This window comes from Camellia sinensis, chromosome 10 (genome assembly GCF_055761805.1).
Source record: "Camellia sinensis isolate YWXY chromosome 10, ASM5576180v1, whole genome shotgun sequence".
NCBI classification, from domain to species: Eukaryota; Viridiplantae; Streptophyta; class Magnoliopsida; order Ericales; family Theaceae; genus Camellia; species Camellia sinensis.
Window position 1 is genome coordinate 131,537,728 of NC_138970.1, and position 13,557 is coordinate 131,551,284.

General features: G+C 36.0%; 1 long non-coding RNA gene across 1 annotated transcript; it reads left to right on the forward strand.

The window, feature by feature from the left end:
* Positions 1-3,040: 3,040 nt before the first annotated feature.
* LOC145801318 (uncharacterized) lies at positions 3,041-5,055 on the forward strand. The gene is made up of 2 exons (XR_014342628.1): positions 3,041-3,638; positions 4,743-5,055. It is a non-coding gene; the product is annotated as an uncharacterized LOC145801318 (long non-coding RNA).
* Positions 5,056-13,557: the final 8,502 nt, after the last annotated feature.

The following is a 13,557-nucleotide window of genomic DNA, read 5'->3' on the forward strand; positions in this document are numbered from 1 at the left end:
TTTGGCAAAAACCTAGAACTTGAGATTTTGTGAGAGATGTTGAGAATTTGTGAATGTTTATCTATTACAATGTTGAAATGAGGGAGTAATTGAGAAATCTCTTGTTTTACTTAGTAAATGGTAAATTTTCTCGAAATATGAGAATCATTGATTTTGGGTGATTGATGCACTAAAATGTGACATAGTCATGAAATGATAAGTTTGTTGAAAATGTTTGGGTATGAAAATGTTATTACTCTTGAAGGGTTCATATGGATATGTGATGATCTTGTGAAATGCATTGGATAGAGAGATGGAAATGTTTGATCACAAATGGAGGATTTGTGTGGAAGTTTTGTAAATGGATAACTATTGCATCACATGGATAATTGTTGCATGGGCATTTCAATACATTGCATGTTATAAAATCTTGAATTGGGATTTGAAACCTTACATTGAGAAAGAAATATAGTGAAACGAGTTTCATTGAAATGTTTTGGGGTAAATACGTTGGTAAGTCCATTAGGAGGTGTAGATGAAATTGATTAAGTTGGCTTGAGTGTCCGGGGTGAAAGACTGAAAACACGTGCGGAGGAGGTACCACGTGCCTACCGGTTAGCTACCGGGAAAGTGAGGATTTGGTAGCCCTAGTTATGCTTACTTGCAGACACCAACCTAGGGATTACTTGAGTCGTATTTACTGCCCCTTAAACTAAATTGTAAATTTCTTAATTATTGAGATTTCAAATTATCTTTGAGCATGGTAGTTTTCAAAAGATGAAAGATGAAAGATGAAATCTTTTTTTAAATGGCATAGCGTGGCATGTGCATTTCATATTGGGAACCCTGCATAAATGTATATACTTTGTTAAGAATTCTCTTCTGGGCTTTATGCTCACCCCTATGGGGTTTTGGTGTAGGAAAGGACATGGTGAACCCACCAATCTAGGGCGTGGATAAATGTATATAGAGCATAAGGCTCTGTTTTGTTGTGATTGTATTTGTAAGCCTAGGGCTATAACTGTTTGAGTTCGAGAGACTATTTTTGTGTAACCGGGCTTAAGCCTTGGAATTTATAAGCCCTTGTAGGCATTTTATTTATTTTTTTTAGAGTTGGCGTTTTACATGCTATAGATTCATGTATTTCATATCATTGAATGTATAATTTGCATGTGGGACTATTTTGTACAAACTTTAATGATCAATGTTATGATGATTTGGGAATTGCTATTATTCTATAATAAATGTTAGTCGATGCACTTAGATTATGTTGGAGAAATTTTGGGGCGTTACATGCTATAGATTCAGGATGAACATTAATGAATGATGTATATTGTATGTATTATCTTTTGTAAAACGAACTCTGATAAATGAAAGTATTTTATTTCTGTTATTCTTTCGCCACTGAGTTGGACTTATTATTATTATTTTGGGGGTGTAATAGTATACGAAATTAGCCGGTTAGGGTTTACTGCTGTTTAATACAAATAAAAAAATGACATGACCCGATAACATAAATATTAAACGGGTCAAACTTACATAACATGAAGTTGATTCAAATAACCTGTTTAATGATCATTACTTACTTTCATGTTATTTTCACTAAGGGATGCTATGACACTTTGAATCTCTTATGTAACTCTATTTAACTAAATAAATACTTATGCAAAATAAGATTTGAAGGCTAAAACAACTTTTTATTTTTTCAATTACGACACTTTGATCGGTATTCTTTTTGTCAAACAATGTTCTCAATGATAAAAACAAAATAAATGTGAAGTACGAAGATAAGGAACAGGTGAGAAACGAAAGAGTTTGAAAAGGTGGCTGTAAAAAGATAAAAGGGAAAAAAAACAAGAAAAAGAAAGGAAGTGAGGGTATTTAAGTCACGATACCAAAAAAAAGTTGTGTTTTAAAAGACATTTATTACTTTTCTCAATCTTTATAATAGTGGGGTAATTAAGTTAATAAATAAATTCTTAACAAATGCACTTATTAACAACAACACATAAAGATAAACATATTACCTGAACAAAGCTTTGGAACTTGCATTGCTTCTCACAAGAAACATGCTACTTTTCTTTATTGGGCTCCCTTGTTTTTCAAGTGGAAAGATAGGGTAAAGTGGTTCAATCTCGTACAACAATTGTCAAAGCAAAAATAATAATATATTTATTTTAAAGTCAATCTAACAAAAATAATAATGATATTATGGTATAGTTTTTGGAAAAAAATTAAAATAAAATAAATATGGAATCATTATATTGATCGGTATTCTTTTTGACTAGCAATGTTCTCAATGATAAAAACAAAATAAATGTGAAGTACGAAGATAATGAATGGATGAGAAATGAAAGAGTTTGAAATGGTGGCTGTAAAAAGATAATAAAAAGAAAAAAAAAAAAGGAAGTGAGGGTATTAATTGCTTGCAAGGAAATTGGAAAATTTTTAGAGGGAGGAATAAAATAGGACCCACCACTTACACTTTAGCTGATGCTTTAACAATTGCTCAACATCATAATGTTGAGTTAGTGGCACCGAAAAGCAGCATGTGGATGACATACTTTTTTTTTTTTTGGCTGTTAAACATAACATAACTCAAGTGGCTGTACCTTATCTCTCTCTCTCTCTCTCCCTCTCTCTCGCCATAACTGTTGTTTCTTCCTTGTGCTTCTCTTCCCATGGAAGCCTCTGTGACGAAGGATTGCTGCGTAAAAGTGGCTGTTCACATCCGGCCACTCATCAACGATGAGAGGCTTCAAGGTTGTGCAGATTGTGTCACTGTCGTCTCTGGAAAGCCACATGTGCAAATTGGCACACATTCGTTTACTTTTAATCATGTCTATGGGAGTACTGGTTCTCCCCCATCTGCCATGTTTGAAGAGTGTGTTGCTCCACTTGTTGACGGTTTGTTCCAGGGATATAATGCTACTGTTCTTGCTTATGGTCAGACGGGTTCAGGGAAAACATATACAATGGGTACTAGCTTCAAAGATAGTAGCCAAACCAGATTGATTCCTCAAGTTATGAATGCTTTGTTCAGCAAGATTGAAGCTTTATAGCATCAAACTGAATTCCAATTGCATGTTTCCTTCATTGAGATCCTAAAAGAAGAAGTACGAGACTTGCTGGATCACACGGCTGTGAATAAATCAGAAACTACAAATGGACATGTGGGAAAAGTAACTGTTCCTGGGAAACTGCCAATTCAAATTTGTGAGACAGGATCTGCTGAAGTCAGTGTGAGAACGCTAAAAGAAATGGCTTGCTACCTGGAGCAAGGATCTTTGAACAGGGCGACAGGGAGTGTAAACATGAATAATCAATCAAGTCGTTCGCATGCCATCTTCACCATCACATTAGAGCAAATGTGGAAGTTCAATCCAGCTTTTCCTGGTGATAGCAATCTTAACAACAGTATGAGTGAAGAACATCTATGTGCCAAATTGCATTTAGTGGATCTTGCAGGATCTGAGCGAGCCAAAAGAACTGGTTCTGATGGTCTATGCTTTAAGGAAGGAGTTCACATCAACAAGGGCCTTCTAGTGGTCGGTAATGTTATCAGCGCACTTGGCGAGAGCAACATTTTGATCGGTGGAGATCAAAATCCGACAAAATAAAAAATTTGGATTTTTACTTGTTTCCTCTTCTAGCTTGAGGTAGGAATTTTTCCTACACTTCTTTATGCACTTTTACTTGATTATATGGAGTTTAGAGTTGTTTATAATTTAATTAAAATTTTTGGAAAATTTGTGATTTATTTGCTTAAAAGGGAAATTTTGAGAAAAATAAAGAGTTGATGCCCAAATTGCGAAAGTGTAAACTTGGAATATGTTTGTAAGGTTATGAAAGAGCTATGTTTTAAATTTGAACAAAAACGGACTTCGACTCGATTGGTTTTGAAATTTTTACCGGTTTGTGACCAAAAGAGCAGTTTAAAAGAAAACAAAGGAATTACATTTAATTTTGGGGGCTTTTGATCAAAATATGATGTCATAGTTGAATAATGATTAGAGAATGAATTTGGAAAGAAAATGATATTTTCTGGGGCATTAACGAAATTTTTTTTCTTAATGTATCTGTTGGAATAAAACCGACACGGTTAGAAATGAACCTTGAGAGGTCATCGGACATGATTGTGATATGAAAACTAGTGCAGTTGTTCATATTTGATGAGATATTGAATATATTGTATTTGTCGAAATTTTTATGGAATTTAATTGTTTAAATATCCATTTAGGAATATCTGTTTTGGGCTATCGATGGAGGATAACCATGATTGTTGTAGAAATGCATGAGACTTAGGTAAATTGAACCACATCCCTCATTTGTTGCATTGGACATTGCATTACATTCATTTCATTGGAAATGTGTCTGTTTTTTAGAAATGTTTGGAAATGTATCTATTTGCGAAAAGATGCATACTTGGTGAATCCGGGTAGGGGGTGTGGAATAGCGCGGTTAGGTGTCGAGCCTTCCAGTTTACTGGTAAAAATGACAATGGTAGTGCATTAGGGCCTACTTGCAGACACTCACCTAGATATTCACAGGGCCCGTATTCATGCCACAGATATGGTTTCAAATGGGAATGGTTTTATATTTGTTGTTGCATCTCAGCATTGCATGCTTTATAAAAAGAGAGATAAATTATTTTATCATTAGCATGGCATGAACATACTCCTCTTTAGTCTTGTCATCGTTCATATGTTATGTAGTATATCTCTACTGGGCTGTGGCTCACCCTATAAGAGAAATCATTTCAGGTACAGGTGCTATGCCTCCGCTAAGGCATTGACTTGGGCAGACTCGAAGCTGAGGCTTCATTTTTGTTTTATTGTTATTTGTTGAATGTAAGCCCAGGGCTGTATTTGTGTTGAGTTGAAACTCCATTTTGTGTAACTAAGAATGTTCTTGGATAAATTTGTAAGCATGTACGGCACTTATTTTCTGTTTGGCTTCCATTTCATACTTGTTGTAAAATGCATGTTTGGGATTAGAACTGGGGCATTGAGATGTGAACAACATGTATTTGGCATTTGGGATTTAATGGAAATGGCTGTATGGATTAGTTAGCTATATATATGTGTTTGTCTATCAGGTGGGTTTTGTTGCATAAAGAGATATATCATGCCAAATTTTTGGGGCGTTATAATAGATGCCATATACCAACCAATGGCATCAGCCAGTAGATTATGTAGCTGAAGTGCATATGCAATATAATATTTGAACTCAAACATAATTCAAAAGAATAGCAAAGATGAAAAAATTTACTGATACTAAGGATTTATATATGTGATGTAGTAAATGCACCCTTTATAGCTTGCACTGAAACACAAGTAACATTTCCAAAAAATAAAAAATAAAAAAATGACAAGATAAAAAACTAAAAATTGTCAAGAATTTCCTTATGTAAATCACAATAAATTCCCTTGAAATGCAAATATTTACACACACACACACATACACACACAAAAATTCAAGGTTACCTTAAAGGGATTTGAGGCTATAGGAATTTCATTGGGAACCTCTTCCACATCATTGGATGCAACAATACTAGGGTAAGGATGGGGAGTCTGGTCATGGTTCCTCTTCTCATTAGCACCAAAAACATCACTATTACTATCTCGGAAAAGTTATGAAGTTGTTTCCCAAGCAAATATGGTCACAAGAGAGAATTTCTTCAATAGTTGAATTGAAATATCTTGAGTAGGATCCTGAAACTTTTGCCTCTACCTACCATTGTGCTGAATAAGACTGGTACTTCCATGAAAAGTACCTACTTTAGTCCTCTCTTGATTTTCATATGAGGGGGGCCCACCATCTGAGATAGGTAAAGATGGCCCAGTTGTAACAGCAACAACCTTAGGCAACTCCAAAGAGGACAAAGTTCTCTGTCCATGAAAATAAAACAAAACAAAACAAAACAAAACTACATAGCTCAAACAGTCAAGAGAAGGCATTAAATATCAGGATAAATGAATTTATTACTAATGCTCAAGGCAGTGAAAAAACATCAGACAACAGTTCAAATAGAGAAACATGCAGTATACAACTTCACCGATCTCTTACTAGAATAAATGACAAAAACAAAAGATTGTTTCTGTAACTTTAACAGAAGCAAGAAATGCTGAAAGCAAGACAACTCAATATTTGCATGTAAACAGGAAAAATGAACTTCAATCCACAAAGAAAAAAGGCACTATTTGCTTTAGATAAGCTGACCATGTGCAAGAATGACCCTTTGGTAATTATAATATATTTACAGATTTGGGTCAGTCAAAATAAAGTTTAGTCTTCAATAAGTGATCCCTAGTTCATCCACAACCCTAATGCCATAGAGTGACCTTGAAAAATGTTCTGAAACCTAAACCATTGGTTAAACCAAAAAAGGGACTTGGTCAAGGGTCCCTGGTTCAACACCATTGGGTTCCACCAGAATTGAACCATGCATCATAATTACCCTACAAATATATTAAAAATTACTTAAATAATAACATAAGTATAAAGATACATTCATTTTTTTCCCTTTTATATTGATATATTGTTTTTAAATAGTTAATTATACTTGCGTTTGAAAGAAAATGCAATGGATATAATAAATAATATATGTTAACCATGGTGGTTTAGTGGTAAAGTGAACAAGTAATCATAAATGAGGTGCTGTGTTCGAGACCCATAACAGTGATTTTTGCAATGCCTGGACCAAGTACATTGGAAACTCATAGGTTCGGTCGGTTTACTTAAACCGACACCAATTCATGCGGTTAGCCAGTTTAACTATAGGTTTTGCTAGTTGAATAAAAAGAAGTCAGTTTTCAAATTAAAACGGTTTAGGGTTTATCTAGATCAGAGCCTAGACCAATCAACAGGTCAACCGATCGACCCAGCCAGTCCAGTTCGGTTTTAAAAGCATTTGCCTTGTAATATACCCTTCCTTATACTTGGTCTAGAATCGATTATGACACCACCCAACTCCAGTATAACCTCAACTTGGACACATTGAAAAATCCAGATGATGGGTCCTTGGTTATGCTACAAATTTTACAATAATTGATTTGTCATCAGCTTATCATGTCAATTGCATAAAGAAGCAAAAGAGAAGAAAAGTGATTTAGGCAATTCAATTCACAAGAAGAGTTCCATATTGTGTAGTAAAATGATTCACACTCCTTTTTTTTTTTTTTTGTCTTTTAGCCTCTCACAAGGATAGTGTGAGGCAGAAAAATAGTATATTAAAGATTATTTATCCTTAAAAATTGCTGAACAAAGCAAGGGACATTGCCCACACACAGGATAGATCATTCTTTACCATAATAAATTCAAGTTTAAAATCACAAACAAACTTCTTAATTTCTAGACAATTAACAAACCAGTGTGAACACTCAAAGAATTTGAAATCTCATAACTCAAAAACCAACATACAGATAAAAGAAATGCCACCCAAAACTTTACCAGTTACTTTGGATGTGTTTCCATTATCAAAATTTTGTGAACTGAAATTAAAATGTCTCCATCTAAAATTTCACAGCTAAATTTAGCTAAGTTTGTGCAGTTGTATTAACCTTATGCTCTTATTTTCTCTTGATGGTTTCTCATTTATTTAAAACTAAAAACAATGTGATGACTGCCTTTGCAAAGAGAGCAAAAGTAAAGACCTTTCACCCCTAAACATCAAGCTCCTAACCAAATAAGCTTGAGCTCAACGCTTTAGCTCTGCCCATTCTTCTGCCTCTATTGCTGAGAATTCAAATTGATGATTTTGAGAAGTCTTAAAAGTAAAGGAATATATTCATATTACTACAGGAATAACATGTTGTTTGGACAGGTGCAGACACCCCATTTTTGATCGCCCGCTAGGCTCAAGCGCTTTGTCCGGTATGCTCGATGATGATAGTGGTGTTGTGCATGGTTCTAGGTCTCAACGAAGGAGCCTTGATTAAGCTTTGAAACAATCCTAAACCTTCCATACTCCTACTGTTCATAACCAAGAAATTCATTTGTACACCTTGTGCCACCCTGTGTTGAGGCTAAAACAGAGAACTAGGGAATTCATTGAGGGCCGGGCTTTCCTCATTGAGAGTCGGTCGGGCCTTGGTAGCGAGAAACACCATTCTGTGTGGGAGGCTGCCAACTGTCCATTTTTGAAGATATTTATGATATTTTTGGCTCAAATTCTATAAAAAAGACCATATATCTCTGTTTTGAGGGTTGAAGAATTTCAAGAAAGCCATTATATCACCTTGAGAGCTCCTTCTTCTCATTCTTCTTGTGCAAACAACACTTTGAGTTAACCTACCACCTTGAACTCGTATCCATACACCGTACACACCTTCATACCTTAGTCTAGTAACCTTAGTTGAGCTTTGAACACCATAATTCAAGCTTGAGAGTGTGTTGGAACTTAGTTTGATCACAAACAAAAAGCTTACTCCCTTGAGAGGTATAAGCTTGTAATCTTCTCTCTTGCTTTCATTTCTTTCTTTTGCTACATAATTCTTATTGTTCTGTATTGTTTTGATCCTATTTCAAGTGTTTAAATTTGGTGTTTGAAGAGCTACCAAAAGGGTAGAGAGAGTTTGCTCTTTCTACACCTTTACCTATAGCTCTACACTGATTTTCAGAGTTGAAAAATGGCTAAAAACCATGCTTTGAGGTTTCAAAAGTGGGGGGGTTAGCCACCCCTCCTAGTTCTTTTTTACTAGCTTTGTTTCCCCTCTTTGTTTGGTTTTTTTAGGCTCTTTTCTTGCATTTTTAGCTACTGATTTTCATCACTTGAGGGCTGTTTGAGGGCTATTCTAAGTTATTTAAATAGTTCATGCTTTGATTAGCTCGTTTGTTATCTCATAAGTTTGCATACACAGCTTGTAGTATATTGTTCTAAGCTTTTCTTCAATTCATTTCCATGTTTAAGAATCTCATTTTAATAATCAACTTGTCATTCATCTCTTTCATTTGAGAGTTGTTTCAATCGGTTGATGGTTGTTCAAAGCGTGAACTAGCGATTTACCCTTAATAGCTTAATCTCTACAAAGGTTTATTGCCAACGGTGCAGTCTCTTTTTCATGTTGAGAATCACCTCCCGTTCGACATATTTCTCACTTAGTGGACGTAACCTTTAGTGGATGTAACAATCACCTTGCACTCAATGGATTAAAGGATGGTAAAGACTAATGAATTTGGCTTAAAATGAACCAACTCACATAAAGAAAATAAGTTATCTTGCTTGGGGTTCGACCGAATGTTATGCCGAATCCGTTGTGTCAAGAGTTGTCTAACATCAATTCATGATGTTTTGATGGATCTTGAAGCGTCTCTACCTCCCTCTTTGAGTTCACTCCATGATAGGAGGGAGGGGAGGTCGTTGCTTATTTCATTTGTTGATTTTTGTCCAAAATTGTGCATCAAAATCATCAAGCAATCAATTTACTCATTGATGGCTTTAGAAACAATTCTAACCTTCTCTCAAGGCTTTCCCATGACAGAGAAGTGTAAGAGGGACAAAGAGAGTCCAAAACACTCTATTTGCACCATTTTCAGTTCAATACACAAAACAGAGTTTTGCACAAATTTGAGGCACGACCGGCCATTTTAGGCTCGGCCGGGCTTCATTGAGGGCCGACCAGTCTTCAATGTTTGGTCAGCAGTGTATTTTTGTAGAAAACAGAGGGCAGTGGCTGAGGTGAAACAGAGCAAGCCTGGGGTGGACAGAGCTGTTCTTGAACATTGTACATGTGCATGCAAGCAACCCTTGCTCATCCTCACTTACATCATGATCATCATTGTAACTAATTTATTCACTATTGTTTATTGTAACTAGTTTCATTAATTATTAATGTTGAAATTATTATTTTTGTCCCTTTGTAATTGTTGTAGTTGATTAGTTTAAATATTGAGTTTATTTATCGTGGTTATCCTTGTTGTAATAGCATAGTTAGCTAGTTAATTAGCTTGGCTTATTTATTCATTCAGTTTTGTACTAATTAGTTTAATTCGGTCTTTTGGACTTTGATTCTCACCCTCTTGCACGAGGGCGATGTTGTAATAATGTGTATGTCTTCCAACTCCACGTCTTTGTCCCTTTTACTTACTTGCTTATGATGGTTAGTATAAGACATCATGTTTCATTAGCATTCTTATGCTTTGCATCCATTTGTCTTGCATACATCCAAGGTTCGGCTCATCATACCAACCCAATATCAAATGTTTAAACTCATTGTTTGAATACGTGCTCTCTTGCATGTCTTGAATGCAATCATATACCATGCTCATAGCCGAGCCTGTGAAATACATGATGTGTGCATTGCATTAGTTATATTGCATAGTTAGGATCATGCATTTTTTTAACTCTTTCACCTTTTTTGGCTTGGAATACTAGGTGAGCATTTACTTGCTTTAGCATATTGCATTGAATGTTAGTGTTGCCATATTTAACATGTCCATCATGAGGCTAAATGCTTAAATGATATAATTGCTTGAATGCCTGTGGATGAAGGCCAGTTGTTTGAATTGGGATGGCTTGATTAATGTCCATTTTAAAGCCCACTTTTTTTAAGTAGCAAATTCACAAAACAATTTTCAAAACAAACATGAGATCAAGTGTTCCAATTTTTGCGAACTAGTCTATACCTTATGTGTGCTTCATATAGTAAAAATAGCTAATAAATCAGAACAAGAGCATATAATGTAAGTAAAAATCACATCATGATTAGTAGAGGCTAATCTTTGATCGGGCGAGTGGGGTGCTCAATTCATTACCTTCCCCTTTCGTACCTAAGTTCCTGAGCCGAGACACTTTGGTGATGATGTGTCACGCCCCGAAATAATCCCAACATGAATAATACATCAACTACATACATTCATTAATTACAACCATTCTCCATTCTTTGTATCAAAAATCTCCATGGTTTATATAAGGGTTCCACATGCAAATATACATTCAATGATAAGAAAACACCTAAATCTATAGCATGTGAAACATATAGTCTCCAAATAAAATAAAATAAAAGAGATGCCCTTACGGGCTTACATCTTGCAACGCAATAGCCCGGTTACACAAAATGGTCTCTCGGACCCATACCAAATTAGCCCTAGGCTTTAGAAAAATTACAACGAAAGAAAGAGTGATCTACTCTTCACCAAAACATATCCACACCCTTAGCTCGGCGGGATCACAACATCTTTACCTGCACCAAATCCCATAGGAGTGAGCATAAAGCCCAGTAGAGAATTCTAACAAAGTATATACAATTATGCAACTCCAATTAAAAATGCAAATGTTCATGCCATGCCATGCTCTTTTAAAGAAAATTCATTTCATGCTCTTCTCGAAGATTTCCATTTTTTAATACAAGCTTACAATCACAACACATTTCAAAACTTCCAATTTTACTCAATAGGGGTGGTAAATACGACACTGGTAATCCCTAGGCTAGTGTCTGCAAGTAGACTCTACGAGTACTACCAAACTGTCATTTTTACCGGTATTAATCGGAAGGCTCGACACCTATCCGCGCGGTTTTCTGGTTTTTCACCATGGACACTCAGGCCAACTTAACAAGTTCAACTACACCCCCTATCCGGACTTACCATGTATTTACCCCATACACATTATCATAATTCTCATTACATTATAATCTTTCTCTAAATAAATGTTTTTCCAACACATGCCAAGATGAACAAAAATGATAATGACTCAATTGAGACATGATGCAATAATTACTATTTTGTAACATTTTTCTATTCTCAAGATATCTCTACAATAATATCAATCAATCCCATTTCTCCTTTTCAAAACTAATTCATAAGATGTCGATGTGCCATCCATTTAGCATCAACGACTCTCACCATGCACAAACCACAACAAAATTTGTCTCTTCAAGGCAACACAAGATATTTTCAACATAATCCCAATGGTTTACAATTTTAACATTTCATGGTACATAATCATTCATCACTTTCCAATAACACATATTCAAGTAATTTAACAAATATGTTATAATAACTTCTCATTTCTCATACTTTGAATAGATTTCCATTTTTGCCAAACTTGTTATGAGATTTTCTCTCAATCATCTTCATGACACAAAATAATAAAGGATTTCATAAATATTTTCTTATTTTCCAAAATCCCCAAATTCTAGGGTTTTCTTTGAAACAAACCTTCCTCATTTTCCATGAAAACTCCATCAAAATATTTTTCATGAGTTTAATAGAGGTAAACCCTCAAGAAATAGTAAAAAGATTGAGATACAACCCTCTTTCAAAACTCTCTCTACATTTTGAATTAAAATCTAAAATCAACACAAACCTCAAGAACACTTTTAGATCAACATTAATATAGCAAAACTTGTTTATATGACTCAAGAAATCTCTACCTCAAAGTGTTGATGATGGAGAAGGATGAAACCCTAACTTTAATGGTGGATTCTTCAACTCCCACTACACCAAGAGAAGCCCTAACTTGATCTTCAAGATTGTGAGAGGATGATGATGATCTAGACGCAAGAAATCACAAGAAATCAAGGGTTTGGAATGCTAGATGAGGGGTTTTAGAGAGAAGGGGGAGGAAATATGAGGTTTAGAGTGAGAAGGAGAGGCCCCAAATGTGTTACAAATTCGGCCAAAAGACATAAAAAAACAGAGTTTCGGACTGCCAGAGTGCTGCACGTGCGGAGCGTCCCTTCCCGCATGTGCGGGGGTCCTCCCGCACCACAGCCGCACCTGCAATTTAAGTAGTGTACTCATCCTAACAGTCCCAGAATTCCGCACGTGCGGCCTCACTCCCCGCACATGCGGCTCCCGTCCCACACGTGCAGTCCAAGGTCCTGCACGTGCGGCCCTTGGTTTCCAGCCCAGAAAATTTTGTTTAGCTCCCGGGCACTCCGAACCCAGCCATGCACCCTCCGGAACAAGTGAAGTTCAATACTGATGAAAACAAGAGCGAGAACTTTAAAGGGGAAAAATAACTTCTAAGTGCTTCAAACCCAATGAGAGCAAAAGAAGATGGAGTGGAGAAGAAAGAAAAGAAGTAAAACTATGACCCGACCGTCACATGATGGACTAATGGCTTTTGGCACGAGTCTCGGGTTTCCTAAATTTTCCAAAAATTTTTAGGTGGCGACTCTGTAATCTGGCAAAGCAGTCCATTTTTGGCATTTGATTCAACCATTGATTTTCCAAAAAGAATTGTCGGATTTGGACTCTTTTTGTGTTTTCACTATTTCACATTGCACTTGTGAAATCAGATTCAAAACCACAAGTGGAGTCTGAACTGCAGAGCTATTCGCCTTCCGAAAGGAGCGTGGAAAGTGGGGCTACTATTTCTGGCGACTCTGCTGGGGACTTAGAGAACTTGACTTGAAACTTATGATATGAATTTTTATCTAAACTTATATGTTCTTTGCATTGCATTTGCATGGTTACTTTAAGTCATTGTGTTTGCCGACTGCTATTCCTGGATGGTTTGTAGGAGGCTCGTCCAAAAGGCTTGCCAAAAGGCTGATCGGTCATGGATTCTGTCATGTTAGAAACACTACCCTTGGATCTGGATTACCGCTGTACCGCTTAATCCACCTTTCA